Source organism: Callithrix jacchus, chromosome 14, assembly GCF_049354715.1.
Source record: "Callithrix jacchus isolate 240 chromosome 14, calJac240_pri, whole genome shotgun sequence".
Taxonomy (NCBI): domain Eukaryota; kingdom Metazoa; phylum Chordata; class Mammalia; order Primates; family Cebidae; genus Callithrix; species Callithrix jacchus.
Window position 1 is genome coordinate 59,218,214 of NC_133515.1, and position 15,675 is coordinate 59,233,888.

The 15,675-nt window shown below is 39.0% G+C and overlaps 1 long non-coding RNA gene across 3 annotated transcripts in view; it reads left to right on the forward strand.

Annotated features, from left to right (window-relative positions):
• LOC144579298 (uncharacterized) overlaps window positions 1-15,675 on the forward strand; it is a 129,408-nt gene that overhangs the window by 100,109 nt on the left and 13,624 nt on the right. The window contains exons 5-6 of one of the 3 annotated variants that reach the window (XR_013526612.1): window positions 1,236-1,306; window positions 11,115-11,229. The exons of the other annotated variants lie outside the window; for them this stretch is intronic. This is a non-coding gene — a long non-coding RNA (uncharacterized LOC144579298). Of the gene's footprint in view, window positions 1-1,235; window positions 1,307-11,114; window positions 11,230-15,675 lie in introns of those variants that run through there. 3 annotated transcript variants of the gene reach the window in all.

Consider the following 15,675-nt stretch of genomic DNA (forward strand, 5'->3'; position numbering starts at 1 on the left):
GGCAACATTATGAAATCCCATCTCTCTTGCCGTTTTTTTTTTTTTTTTGAGACAGAGTCTTACTCTGTTGCCCACGCTGGAGTGCTGTAGTGCAATCTTAGCTCACTCCAACTTCCACCTCCTGGGTTCAAGCAGTTCTCCTGCCTCTGCCTCCTGAATAGCTGGGATTACAAGCACCTGCCATGACACCCAGCTAATTTTTGTATTTTTAATAGAGACAGGGTTTCACCATGTTGGCCAGGCTGGTCTCAAAATCCTGACCTTAGGTGATCCACTCACCTCAGCCTCCCACAGTGCTGGGATTATAGGTGTGAGCCTCTGAGCCTGGCATGAAACCCCATCTCCAGCAAATATACAAAAATTAGCCAGGTGTGGTGGTGCATACCTGTAGTTCCATCTACTCAGGAGGCTGAGGTGGGAGGATAGCTTGTGTCTGGAGGGTTGAAGCTACAGCGAGCAATGATCACGCCACTGCACTCCATCCTGGGCAACAGAGTGAGACTGTCTCAAAAATTAAAAAAAAGTATTAATTAAATTTCTACTATGTGTATTAAGTGTATTAAAAAAAGAAAACCAATTAAGTCTAAATCATAGATCTTGTCCTTGGGATGTTGAGATCAGCACAGGCAAAACAAAAAGTAAAATGTTCCAACTAATACCTTATTTATCTGTGGTATTTCTTTCTCTACAAAGAGCTTTGACAATGAAATTTCACTTATTCCTGAAACAGTACCTTGTCATAGGCTGGGTTAAAAATTTTTTTTAAAATGGATTGACTTGCTCAAGGTCATCTCCATAATTAGACATAAACCCAGAATTAGAACCCAAGTTTTCTAACACCATGTTCTGTATATATCACACTACCTTCTGAAAGCCAAAGCTTAAGCCAGGCATGGTGGCTCATGCCTATAATCCCAGCACTTTGAGAGACTGAGGTGGGAGGATCACTTGAGCTCAAGAGTTCAAGACCAGCCTGGGCAACATAGTGAGACCTCCCCATCTCTATTATTTTAATTTTTAAAAAATCATCAAAGAAAGAAAGCCACAACTTAAGCTGGAATTGCATTTTCCACTGTACATTGTACCAGGAACAAGTAACAGAGTTGCCACATGACTGAAATAAACCTTGACTGCAGAGGTGACTTCTTAAGGTTTCTGTCATTTCTGTGATTTTTTCCATTGTTCTTAGCAACCTGGAAGCACCACATTATTTTCCCTCTTCTTTCTGATTCCAGCAGCTACAGACCCAACGTAATCACCCAGAGAGAATGAAAACCTCCAGCTACCCTGAATCAGGCTTAACACAGTAAGAGAACATTTGGGATTCTACTATAAGAATTTCTACTAACATTTCATCAACAAACAGTTCAGAAGCTGTTAAGCATAGACAAGGCTGAAAGTGGCTGATAGCTGGCATGTATAGCATGGAAATTTCGTATGGGTAAAAAATGAATCTGATTTTGTGTGGTACATTTAACATTATCACCACCTACACATTCAGTTAAAAGCTGTTCATGGCTGAAGAGAAAGCCCTGATTCCCTCCTACGTCATATCTCAGCTTAGTTTTGGTGTGAGCTGTGGGCAGCTTCTTCAAGGATGTTTGCACCCTTTACCCAGAACAAACATTCCAGTAGTACAACACTCATAGGATCTAAAAAAGAGATTAATTTAGTCATATTTAATAAGAAAATGATAATAGTCATGTAAATTTAAAAATATTTATTCTGACTTTCCCGCTCCTTTTCTCTTATAGATCCTGAATCAGTCCCTGAGGCCTCTCTGGTTTTTAAAGTCCCTCAAATAGGTCCTTTATTTCCACTCTCACCATCCTAGTTTTAGTTCTCTTTAGCTTTGTAATCAAAACTCACTGAACTACTCTACTCTACTCTACACTACATTTATTTATTTATTTGTTTGTTTGTTTGAGTAGGATTGTGCTCTGTTGCCAAAGCTGGAAGGCAATGGTGCAATCATGGCTCACTGTGACCTTGACCTTCTTGGCTCAAGTGATCCTCCTCTCTCAGACTCCTAAGTAGCGAGAATCACATGCATGCACCACCACACCCAACTAATTTTTTTTTTTTTTAGAGATGGTTTTTGCTATGTTGGCCAGGCTGTTCTCAAATTACTAGTCTCCAGCAAGCCTCTGCTTTGGCTTCTCTAGGTGCTGGGATTATGGGCATGACCTACCATGCCTGGTTGATCTACTCTTAGCACCCATCCTCTTGTCACTCTCTCCATTCCATTTTTCACATGTTCCAAATAGTTTTGCTGAATCAAGTTCTTCTGCTCAAAAATACAGTGATTTGTCAAGACTTAATTGCTCTTGTGACATTCTGGTCCTCTAGAACCTGGCTTCACCTTAGCTATGTGACCTTATTCTGCTCTCATAATAATAATAATAATAATTAGTATTAATTGAGTACTCAAATGCCAGACTCCGTGCTAGGCGCTTTTCATATATAAATTCCTAACACAAATCCTTACTTCAATTAGACCTGTGTCCTATGGTTCCCACACATGCTTTGCTTTCTTCTCAAGTACCTGTGCTCTATTTTCTCTACCTTCTATGCTTCCAAATCCTGCTATTTTAAGAGTGAGGTCATTTCTCGGCTCCTCAAAAAAAATGCCCATACATCATACTAGACCCACTGATTTCTTCCCTATTTGACGTTTTTGCTAAGCTATGCAGATATGTAAAACCACTGTATGGTTACTTAGTTGTTTCTGGTATGTAAATTCATCTCCAGTTAAGTAGGAAAGAAATGTAAATGTATTGGCAGCTGAATTTGTTGACATCCATGGAGGGTTGAAGCATGCATGAATGATTGAAAAATTGTGTTTTCTGTTTGTGCATTTTTTTCTGGGGTCAGAAGCTTTCAATGTATCCCGAAGAGGTCTATGAAGGAGGCTGGGTTACTTTCTGGATAACAAACCTTATTTTGAGATCAAACCCACTACCTAAGCCTAGGAATTATATCTTATTGCAGAACCTCTGATTCGCCATTGTAAAATTTCTGGCTTAGTTACATAGGCCTGAGTTTTAAAATTCAGATCTGTTTTTTACTCTGTTTTAATAAACAGAGTGGGTGTCCAGAATTATGATGCAGGACACATAATCACTATATTGAGAACTTATTTCAACAGTAGTTTCTAAATTAAATATTTTGTAAGTAGATAAATACAGTTAGATAATTTGAAGGTCAAAACTACATAAAGAGGGTATCCGGAGAAGTCTCAATCCCACCTGACTTTTTGTTTCTAAATGGGGTCTTGCTCTGTCGCCCAGCTTGGAGTACAGTGGCACAGTCTTGTCACTGCAGCCTCCACTTCCTGGGCTCAACCCATCCTCTAACCCCAGGCTCCTGAGTAGCCGGGACCACAGGCACATGTCAGCACGCCCAGCTAACTTTTGTATTTTTTGTGTGGATGGGGCTTCACCATGTTGCCCAGGCTGGTCTTGAACCCCTGAGCTCAAAGAATTTGCCTACCTCAGCCTCCCAAAGTGTTGGGATTTACAGGTGTGAGCCACCATGCCAGCCCCAGCTGACTTTTATAGGTAACTGTCAAAAAAGAAGATTTTAATAACACAGATAATATAATAATGTCTATGGCTTCATTAGTCAAAGCTGTTTGGTTGCAAGTAATAGAAGTTTATTTCAAATCAGTACAAACAAAAACATTTATTTAAAGAATAGAGTATATTTTTTTTGAGATGGAGTTTCGCTGTTGTTACCCAGGCTGGAGTGCAATGGCAGGATCTCGGCTCACCACAACCTCCGCCTTCTGGGTTCAAGCAATTCTCCTGCCTCAGCCTCCCAAGTATCTGGGACTACAGGCACGCACCACCATGCCCAGCTAATTTTTGTATTTTCAGTAGAGACGGGGTTTCACCTTGTTGATCAGGATGGTCTCAATCACTTGACCTGGTGATCCACCCGCCTCGGCCTCCCAAAGTGCTGGGATTATAGGTGTGAGCCACCGTGCCCAGCCTAGAATAGAGTATCTTAAGGAAGGCAGAACATGTAGCCAAGTTTTGTGAAGGATTGGAACCAGGACCTAGGAGCACATCAAGAATACAAGCAGCTACATTTTTTCTGACTTATTGTGGTCATCTGCTTTCTCTCTCACTCTCTCTCTCTCTCTCTCTCTCTCTCTCTCTCTCTCTCTCTCTCTCTCTCTCTCTCTCTCTCTCTCCCCTCTCTCTCTCTCTCTCTCTCTCCCTCTCCCCCCATGCACCCTATCTCTAGACTGGCTTTGTTGCCTTGTGTGCACAGGGCAAAATATAGCCATTCCCTCATTCTTGAGTATACACATCCTAAATTCAAGTAGCCAGTCCAGGTTCTTATTTCTAAGTGCCAATTCTTGCTCGCTTGCATACACACACACACACACACACACACACACACACACACAGAGAGAGAGAGAGAGAGGAGAGAGAGAGAGAGAGAGAGACAGAGAGACAGAGAGAGAAGAAAGAGAGAGAGAAACCGTTTGGCCTGACTAGAGTTATGTGTATATCCTTGATTAATCAGCTCTGGACAGAGGAGCAAAGAAACAATACAAACATGAATGCTGCCAGGGATGCACCCCCATGTAGGAAAGTTCTTAGATAAAAGGGGTGTGGGGCAGGCTGACAGACCCCAAAATGCCTACTAAAGTTGTATTTCTTACCATAGTCACTGGCTTTTAATTTTCATGGGCCTGAAATCACCTTTGGCCCAGAAGGTACCCACTATTGATGATCTCTTTTTTTACTGGCAGGAAATCACCCAGGAGGAGCCCAGCTTTTATGGAGAAGCATACTCTCCTGGAATCTGGGGAGCTGCTTGCCTCTCTTTTCATCTGAAGTTTCTTGGTTTCCCTGGGCCAATTCACATTGGCTGCCACGTGCTAGTCTCACAATATCTGATGCTTGCATTATTACCTTTGGCTATCTCCTAGGTATTGCCTAGTCAGGAACAAGGACCACTGTCTAACCTCCAAGAATAACCAAGAGGAGAGTGATTTATGGCTCATACCAGTCCCCTCCTCCCAAGTCTGTTTTTAAGGTCTGCGTGTGCGTATATAATGTTTGGGAATATATCTATATGTTTTCTGTGGCTGCTATAACAAAGTACTGCAAACTGCATAGTTTAAAGCAACAAATTAATTCTCTCAGAGTTCGGGAGCTTGGATGTCCCAAATCAAGGTGTTGGCAGGGCCATGCTCCCTTCAAAGCCTCTAGGGGAGGATCCACCCTTGCCTGTTCCAGCTTCTGGTAGCCCCAGGAGTTCCTAGGCTTATTGCAACATCACTTCAATTTCTGTCTGTCATAATGTGGCCATCTTCCCTATGTGTCTCTGTCTTCTTTTCACAGATGGATCCCAGTCAAATCGGGTTAAGGCCCACATACCTCTGGCATAACCTCATCTTAACTAATAACATCTGTGATGGCCCTATTTCCAAATAAGTTCATTCTGAGGTACTAGGGGTTAGGATGTCAACATATCTTTTGGGGGGACACAATTTAACCCATAACGATACCTAATTACGTACTAAGAGATCCTGTGTCAGTTGTTTTAGAAATATTGCTAAATTCATTAAAAATATATCAACTGAGGCCGGACGCGGTGGCTCAAGCCTGAAATCCCAGCACTTTGGGAGGCTGAGGCGGGTGGATCACGAGGTCAAGAGATCGAGACCATCCTAGTCAACATGGTGAAACCCCGTCTCTACTAAAAATACAAAAAATTAGCTGTGCACGGTGGCGCCTGCCTGTAATCCCAGCTATTCAGGAGGCCAAGGCAGGAGAATTGTCTGAATCCAGGAGGCAGAGGTTGCGGTGAGCCGAGATCGTGCCATTGCACTCCAGCCTGAATAACAAGAGTGAAACTCCGTCTCAAAAAAAAAAATATATATATATATATATATCAACTGATTCAACTCTGTAATTTGAAATAGAGAAAAGAGACAAATGACATCATATACTGTTAAAATATCTGCAGCGACAAAATTTTGCATATCAACCTGGCCTTTATGGGGACTCTCATTTTTGGCTTTAATAAAAGCTCTGCAGTCAATATTGTTTATATTTTTGATAAGATATTTGGCTGAGCCACTGATTTTAGTCTAATTTTCTAGAATATATTTCCAAATCTATTCAGCTTTCTACATAGAGTTTTCATATTTGCTTTTAGAAGTGAGAAAAATAAAGTTAGAAAAAAGAAGCTCATCTAAGTTAAACACACTCTGTGACTACCTTCTTTCTCTTTTTCTTACTGAAATGTGTAAAATGAAACTGTCTTCTTTCAAGACGAGGCTTAAGAATCTTATTAGATTTATAAGGACTTCCAAGTGCTGTAATCAATCCACCAGCACCATCTTCAATTCAGAGCATTGTTGCAACTGTCTTGCTGTAAAGCATAACTTTCTGAGCTGCTTATCCCAATTTTTGGTGTTAGTGCTAGAGAGAAATTAAAAGTTAAAAATAAACAAGTTTTTTTTCTTTTTTTGTTTTTTGAGATGGAATCTCACTCACTCTGTCTCCCAGGCTGGAGTGCAGTGGCATGATCTCAGCTCACCGCAACCTCCACTTCCTGGGTCCAAGCGATTCTCCTGTCTCAGACTCTAGAGCAGTTGGGACTGCAGGCGTGTGCCACCATGCCCGGCTAATTTTTGTATCTTTAGGAGAGACAGGGTTTCAGCATGTTGGCCAGGCTGTTCTCAAACTCCTGGCCTCAAGTGATCTGCCCGCCTCAGCCTCCCAAAGAGCTGAGATTGCAGGCGTGAGCCATAAATAAGATATCTTGAAGTAGACAAGAGCTAGGGACTAAGAAGTCATCTAGTTTAATCCCCTGATGTGCAGTTGAGGATATAGAGGCCCAGAGGTTACTGATGGTTACTTAGCTAGCTTGGGCATAGCAAAACTGGATCTACAATCTTGCTCCAATGACTCACATTGTCTCTTCTGTATCTTATTCAAAAGTTGTTCAAAAGATAAATGGCCAGCACTGAATCACATCCTTTAAATGTGTGAATTGTATATGTGAATTCTATCTCAATAAAGCTGCTGAAGCAAAGATAAATTGATAAGTTTCAGAGATACAGTAATGAAAGCACAATATGCTTAAGAAACATCTGTTTTACATAATAGTTTATTTTTTAATTGCACAGTAGTACATGGTCATTCAAAACAGCAACTTGCCCCAATTCTAAGGTTTAAATAACAAATTAGCTTAGAATTATATTTTATTTATAGCATTATCAACTTCATAGAAGTAGAAGATAATTTAGAGAAGGAAAATTGTTTAAGAAGCAATCTTAAAGCTGGGCACGCTGACTTATGCCTGTAATTCCAGCACTTTTGGAGGCTGAGGCGGGCAGATCACTTGAAGCAGGAGTTGGAGAACAACCTGGGCAACATGGGGAAACCCCATCCCTACTAAAAATACAAAAGTTCCCACTTGAACCTGGGAAGTGGAGGTTGCAGTGAGCTGAGATCATGCCACTGCACTCCAGCCTGGGTGACAGAATGAGTGAGACTCCATCTCAAAAAACAAAACAAAATACAAAAGACAAAAATTAGTGCATGCCTATAGTCCCAGCTTTTTGGGAGGCTGACGCAGAAGGATCACTTGAACCCAGGAAGCGGAGGTTACAGGCACGCACTGCAGCCTGGGGGACAGAGCGAGACTCCATCTCAAAAAATAAATAAAAGAAAAATTAAAAAAAGTCTTAAAGCATTTTTGACAGAAAATCTGTACACATTTATAGTACTAAATTAAAATGCAAACTCTGAAATAATGCTTTGTCAAGGAGCATGGAGTACTGTACTGTAAGTTCACTCTCTAGAGGGCAAATTAGAATAATAGGAACTTCAGTGTTTTTCCTTGTTACTGCTTTCCAGATCCCTTATTAGTAATTCATAGACCTCCCAAATTTGTCTTCCTTATCTTTATTATTTGATTTTCATCTTTTTGTCTTAATGTTAGAATTTTTTCTATACCTAGAATTATATAAGGTATAATTTGCATCCAATAACGTTCACTCGTTTTAAGTGTATTATAGTCCAATGATTTTTGACAGTGTATATAGTCGTATATCCGTCACTGAAATCAAGATGTGGATGATTTCTGTCATTCCCAGAACTACCCTAGTCCCTTCTGCTCTCATTCCCTTCCTCCAGCCCACAGCCTTGCAGTTTTTGTTAATTTATAATGTAACATAAACAGAACTATATCGTATGTAGTCTTTTGTGTCTCTCTTCTTTCACTTAACATAATCCTGATGAGTTTCTTCGTGTTGTTGTGTATATCGTTTGTTCCTTTTTATTGCTGATTAAAATTCCAAAGCTATAATGTGTGTATCCATTCACCAGTGGATGGAAACAACCCAATGGTTGTTTCCAGTTTTCATCTCTCTTGGAAAAGATACCCAAGTGTGGAATTACTGAGTCATATGACTGGGGATGTTTCAGTGTTTTAAGAAACTGTCAAATGTTTTTCCAACATGGTTGTACCATTTTATATTTGCCACAGCATTATATCTCCATGTCAAAGTTTTATGCTGTTTTCTTGAAGAAATTTTATAATTTTGATTATTCTGTTCAGGCTCATGATCCATTCTGAGTTAATGTTTGAATGTGAGGTAAAATGAGGATCAGCATTCTTGTTCTTTTTTTTTCACATATGTATGTCCAATTGTTCCGGCACTATTTGTTGAAAAAGGCTGTCCTTTCCCTACTGAAATACCTTGACACTTTTAAAAAATATATATGAGTGACTCTAAGAGTTTGTTTCTCCACCTTCTACTCTGTTCCATTGATCTATTTGCCAGTACTACATTGACTTAATTATTGTAGATTAATGATAAATCTTGAAATCATGTTTAAGTCCCTCTGGCTTCTTTAATTTCTCCCAGCAATGCTTGTAGCTTGCAGTGTAATGGTCTTGGGCATATTTTGTTAAGTCAGTCCTTAATATTTCATGTTTTCTAGTGCTATAGTAAATGGCATTGATTTTGGGGAGTTATTTATTTAAATTGACAAAAATTGTGTATATTATGTACAACACAGTTTTGAAATATGTGTACATTGTAAAATGGCTAAACTGAGCTAATTAACATATGTATTATCTCACATACTTATTTTTTGTGGTTAAAACACTTGAAATCTACTCTCAGCAATTTTCAGGACTATAATGCATTGTTACTTACTATAGTTACAATGTTGTACAATGGACTTCTGGAATTATTCCTCCTAACTAATATTGTGTATCTTTTGGCAACATAATTATTGCTTTTTATAAAATTTCAATTTTCACTAGTTTGTTGCTAATACATCTTTTTGTTCCTGTTTTCCCTATTTCCTGGGAGGTCCTTCAACTCCATCTTCTAACACTATTAATGAAAAAACTGCAATTAAACAATTATTTTTAGCAAGGTAAAATACATATGACACAGAGTTTATTACTTTAACAATTTTTCAGTGGCATTAAGTATATTCACATTTGCTGTATAACCACGACCACCAACCATCTCCTGGAATTTTTCATCATCTCATAGCCACTTTTTGGCTATTGAGAATAATGTTGCTATGAACATATCATCAGTTTTAAGTTATAAATTCTTTCATGTTCTCTTTTTTATTTTTATTATTTCTGTTTTATGGATGTGATACCTTCTTTTATCTCACTCTAAATAGGGTTTTTTCTTTTTCAGATGAAGTTTTGCTCTTCTTGCCCAGGCTGTAGTGCAGTAGCATGATCTCTGCTCACTGCAACCTCTATCTCCCGGGTTCAAGCAACTCTCCTGCCTCAGCCTCCCCAGTAGCTGGGATTACAGGTGCCTGCCACAACACCTGGCTAATTTTTTGTATTTTTTAGTAGAGACTGGGTTTTGCCATGTTGGCCAGGCTGGTCTCAAACTCTTGACCTCTGATGATCCACCTGTCTCGGCCTCCCTAAGTGCTGGCATTATAGGCGTGAGCCACCACGTCTGGCCAGTTACTCTAAATATTAATTATAGTTTCTTTGTTATTTTCTTCTGTTCTCTGTATGTTTCTGCTCCTTCAAGTTTTTTTAGTCTATTTGTTTTCATTCATGACTTTTATGGAATGTCAGGTGGTTCTTGTTTTTTGTTTGGTGTGTAAGGGTATAGCCTTAAAAATATGTAGGGGAAGCTCTGTGGGGAGAAGGAAGAAGATGAGAGGATGTAAATGTGGGGCTGATCAGGCCTTTTTACTGAGGTACTCTACATGCCAATTTTTTGAAGAATTTTCTCTGGAGCCATTTTGTTTCACCATATAAGAATTCTCTCATTTCCTATCTGGGGAAAATGGGGCATAGGAGACAGCAGGAGTTGGGGGAACAGGCTTTTTGGGAGTAGGATGGGGATATGGGGACTAAGGGTTCCACTTTTACTTAATCCATTTGTTTCCAATCCTGGTACCTCCAAGGGCTGGGCTCCTAGGAGTTCTGTGACACAAAATGACTTGCTTCTAGTTGATATAGCCCCTTGAAAGATATTTAGGTTTTAACTTCACCCACTTTGCTAATCAGTAACTGCTCTTCCATTTGCTTTTGGTCTTCCATAAATGTGTTGAAATATCTTCTCCATTGTTGTCTCTGCTCTTATCTTTGTCCTTGTTGATTAATATCATTTTAAAAATTGCTTTACTGACATTTTAACAGGGTTTTGGGATGGAGAAGAAATGAATACATGACACACCACATTTAACTCATTAGATTAAATAACATTTTATTCATAAATGTTTAACATTTCCTTTACCACTTGACAGGAAAAAATCCTCCTCAGGACAGTAAATAAAACAAATATAAAATGAAAATTCTAAATGACAATAACTTTTTAGTAACAAATGTAAATGAGTTTCAACAAAGACACAGGTAGGTCATATACTGCAGCACTTCTTGTGATGATTGTGTTTCTGGGTTCTGTGGATAAAAGGCAACAAGTGAAATAGGAGCAATATAGATCTATTGATTTTTTAAAATTCTATAACTCATAAATAAAAGTAACATATAAGAGAATCACTTATTATCTGGTTAATTTTGTAATTTAATGGAGCTTGCTTAATCTCTTATTACTTTTCTTCTTGCCATTTCCTTTTCTTTAGGGTCTTCATCGTGGATGGTTACAGGAAGAGGCAAAAGTCCAGTAGGCAATTCTGCTTGTTATTGGCTAGGAGGCTGGAGTCAGTAGCTTACTGGAGATTTTCAGGCAATCTGTAGGCTTAAATTATTGGTGCTGTACCTATTACTATTGATTACTTTGTGGTAAAAATACAATTATGCAGAACACTTTCTGGAATACTATTTTGAGTTCTGAGTTTAATATTTAAGGTGGATAGAGAAGACAAAAAGGAGCACCTACGTAAAAACTAAAACACTGGACCTGTGAAGAAAAGCTAAAGGAGTTTTTGGTTTTGTTTTGCTTGGAAAAATAAAGGTTAAGTGGAGATAATGTGGTTCAGGTACAATCAGAGGTGTTACATATTCATGTTTTCCAGGGCTGCGTTCTTAGCTGTTTTCTCCCATGAGTAGCAGACAGTACCCAGCAACCTGCTTGGTCACCTTTCCCCAGCCCCACCATTTCCCATCAAACCTTGACCCATGAAGGCTAACTAACAGATTTAGGTACCTTGCTCTCCAGTCTAGACTTCCGTCTGAAGTCCAGCCCTGGTTTTCCAGCTGCTCTCTGATTACTTCTACTTCAATGTTCTGCAGTCAACTCAAGTTCAATGTACCTCAAAACTCAGGTCATTATAGTCTTCCCAGAATTATTCATCCAAACTGTGCTCTCTCCTCAGAGTTCTTTTCTTTGATAAGGGCTGCACCAATTTCCCTTCTCACTCAAGCTCAAGCCATCAAATCAGGTTTTCTTTCTTCTTTTCCATTAGCCCCTCCATCCTATTAGTCATCAGATTCTATGAATTCACCTTCTTCCATGTATTTTAAATTTATCTTTTCCTCTCTATTTCCTGTGCTCCTAGTTTAGGCTCTTATCAACTTTTGCCAGAATTAGAAGCAGTAATTATGTTTCACTGAAACCACAGTTGTTATAATGAAGCTATAAATAAAGGCAATGGTTACCTGTACTATTATAATTGCATTTTCAGCATTTGGCTTCCTCACTCTAGCACCCAAAATCCATCCTCTGTCACTGTTGTTCTTGTAAATTACTTATCAGGTCATCCTATCACACTGCTTCAAAAGACCTTTAATAACTCTGGGAGACTAATGCTTCTGCTCTTCAACATGGCCCTTGAGACCCTCAGTCTGCACTTGGCTTATTTTTTCTGGTTTTCTTTTTTATCACTTTGGACCTTTCTAGCTATAGCAGAGATTGCTGTGTCTTGAATCTTTATCAAAGTTTCATTTCACCCTGCCTCTGTAGATGTTATTCCCTCTTCTTTAAACGCCTTTCTTTTTCTATCTTAAAAGATCAAATATCAACTTTTATGAGGCTTTATTCCAAATCCTGCTGGAATATGCCTCTCTCTCTCTTTTCTCCCACACACAGAAGTATAAAGTTGTCCTCCTTATTTTGGGGATACATTTCAAGACCCCCAGATGCCTGAAATGGTGGCTATTACTGAACCCAATGTATATAGTCTGTTTTTTCTTATACATACATATCTATGACAAACTTTCACCTTTGCATTTATTTTATTTTAGAGACAGGGTCTTACACTTTCATCCAGGTGGGAGTGCAGTGGTGTGATCAGGGCTACCTGGAGGGTAGTCTCGACACCCCCCAGGCTCAAGTCATCCTCCCAACTTAGTCTTCCAGGTAGCTGGAACTACAGACACACGCCATCACACCCAGCTAATTTTTGTATTTTTTGTAGAAACTGGGTTTTGCTATGTTGCCCAGGCTGGTCCTGAACTCCTGACCTCGAGTGATTTGCCTATTCCCCCCCTCTCAAAGTGCTGGAATTACAGGTATGAGCCACCACAGCTGGCTCACCTTTTTGTATGACTTCTCTTTGGCAAATCCAAATTGTCAGCATCTCTACCTTCACACATTGGAGTCCATTATTATGTAAAATAAGGGTTACCTGAATGCAGCACTGTGATACCATGACAGCCGATCTGATCCCAGAGATGGCTGCTAAGTGATATCATGAGGGGAGGGGAGGGAGCATAGACAGTGTGATGGCTAGACAAAGGGATGATTCACCTCCCTTGAGGGACTGAAGGGGACTGCTTGAGATTTCATCATGCTACTCAGAACAGCACACAATTTAAAACGTATTATTTGTGGAGTTTTTATTTTAATATTTTTGAACTGCAGCTCACTGAGGGTAACTAAGACCTTGGAAAGTGAAAGCATGGATTAAGTGGAACTTCTGTGTGTGTACAGACATATACCCACACACACAGACACATACATACACATGTATGTATAGATACATACGCCTATATCATATACATATGTGTGTAGATCTCTATATATACATATTTATAGACATATACATATGTCTTATATAAACTAGACTATACATTCTTTGACATTAGGAAATGTGTTTTATGTATTACTTATCAGAAGACCCTAGATGGTCAGTAGGTTTTAGTTGAATCAATGAATGATGTTTAAAGACAGTGACCACTTGGTTTCTGTCTATCTCCATTGAAGATGAAATAACAGAACTTACACTTCAACCTTTAGGTATTAAAAAACTAAGTTATATATTAGAATGAGTTTAATTTTGTGGACTCTTTTCTGTAGTTCTTTTTTCATATGAGGACACGTTTTTATTTATCTAAGACAGCATAGGATGTCTTCTGCTTGGTTTTGTACTGCTAGATCAAAATTAGCTTTCTTGGATCTGAAGTAATTTTTCTGCTAGATCAAAATAGCCTAATTTCTAATAATGCAGAGGGCTTAAAACAGTTAAAGGAGAAAGATTAGGTTCAATTTTAATGATGACTTTCACTTGCTTATTATGTGATTTCTTTTTAAGACTGAACATTTTAATTTTAGGTCCAACACTAAATTAAGCACTCAACTATCAGTGCTTAACTAGCATGGCTGAAGAAGTTGATGTTACATTTATATTTCTATTCTTATTACAGAATGGATTTAATATAAGTTCAGATGTTGAACAGAACCATAAATTACATGTCACAAAAAGGCGCATTTCATAAAATCTAAAATCCCAACAAAATGGTAGGAACAACAACTTATCAAGCTGTTAATTTTTCACTTAAGAGTGCCAAAATGATGTTTCAATCTTTTTTAAATAGAAAGGTCGAATGTCATTCAGTGGTGCCCCTGAACACCGGCAAATCATTTTCAGAGGTGAAAAGCTGTGGTTGACTGCTCTTGAAACAGGTTAGTCTACAATCCACCTCTCATTTTTCTTCTCTTACCGAACCCAGTCTGGAGTTCACATCCTGCTATATGTAGACTAGAGTATAGCCATCCTATGCCTTTTAACTCTTTTGAGGGGCATACCTAATGCAAGTATAATTAACTTATTTTACCAATACCAACTTAGGTGTCAATTTAGCATTCTGCAAACGAGGCATAATACTATAGAAATGGAATGGGTGATTTCCAAGTAGTAGGTCTCTTACTGAAAACATGGAAGCACATTTGTGTCTGTTTGGCTTAGTGCTATATTCTTCAAAGTCTTGAGCAGGGCCTGGTGCAGAGTGTATACCCAACAGATATTTCTCTTATGAATGAATAAATTATAAAGTAAAAGTACAAAAGGGATGGTTCAGCAAGAGAAGAAAGATGAGAGGTGGGTTACAGACACACCTGTTTCAAGCGCAGTCAACCACAGCTTTTTCACCTATGGAAAATGAGTGGCATGTGTTCAGGAGCACCACTGAATTACCTTCAACCTTTCTATTTGGCAAAATGATGCCAAAACATCATTTTGGCACTCTTAAGAATTTCTTTTTTTTTAAACTATTTAAATTTTTTATTTTTATAAATGTACAGGGTTTGACAGTGTAATTTTGTTGCCTGTATTTATTGCATTGTAGTGAAGTCACCCTTTTAGTGTATCCATCACCCTAATAATGTATATTGTACCCATATTTATTTTATTTTAGAGACAGGGTCTTACTCTGTATATTGTATATTGTACCCATAAGGAATTTCTTATCATCCCCACTTCTGCCCCTCACTCTTCTGGGTCTCCATTGTCTATCATTCCAAACTCTATGTCTATATGTACACATTATTTAGCTTTTGCTTGTAAGTGAGACCATGATCATGGAAGGGAGACTGGTCAAGCTGACCTCCCAAAGTTCTCCCAACCCTAAGATTCTGTGATTCTACCAGCCTGGATCTCTTGTAATGTTCTCACAGAGAACAGCTACTAACCAGTGGTATCTGAAAACTTTAATCTTCTATTTCAGATAAGGTATTTTCTTTTCTTTTCTTTTTTTTTGAGATGGAGTTTGTCTCCTGTCACTCAGGCTGGAGTACAATGGTGCGATCTCAGCTCACTGCAATCTCTGCCTCCCAGGTTCAAGCAATTTTCCTGCCTCAGCCTCCCGAGTAGCTGGGGTTACATGCATGCAACACAATGCCCAGCTAGTTTTGGTATTTTTAGTAGAGATGGGGTTTCACCATGTTGGCTAGACTGGTCTCAAACTCTGACCTCAAGTGATCCACCCACCTCAGCTGCCCAAAGTGCTGGGATTACAGGTGTGAGC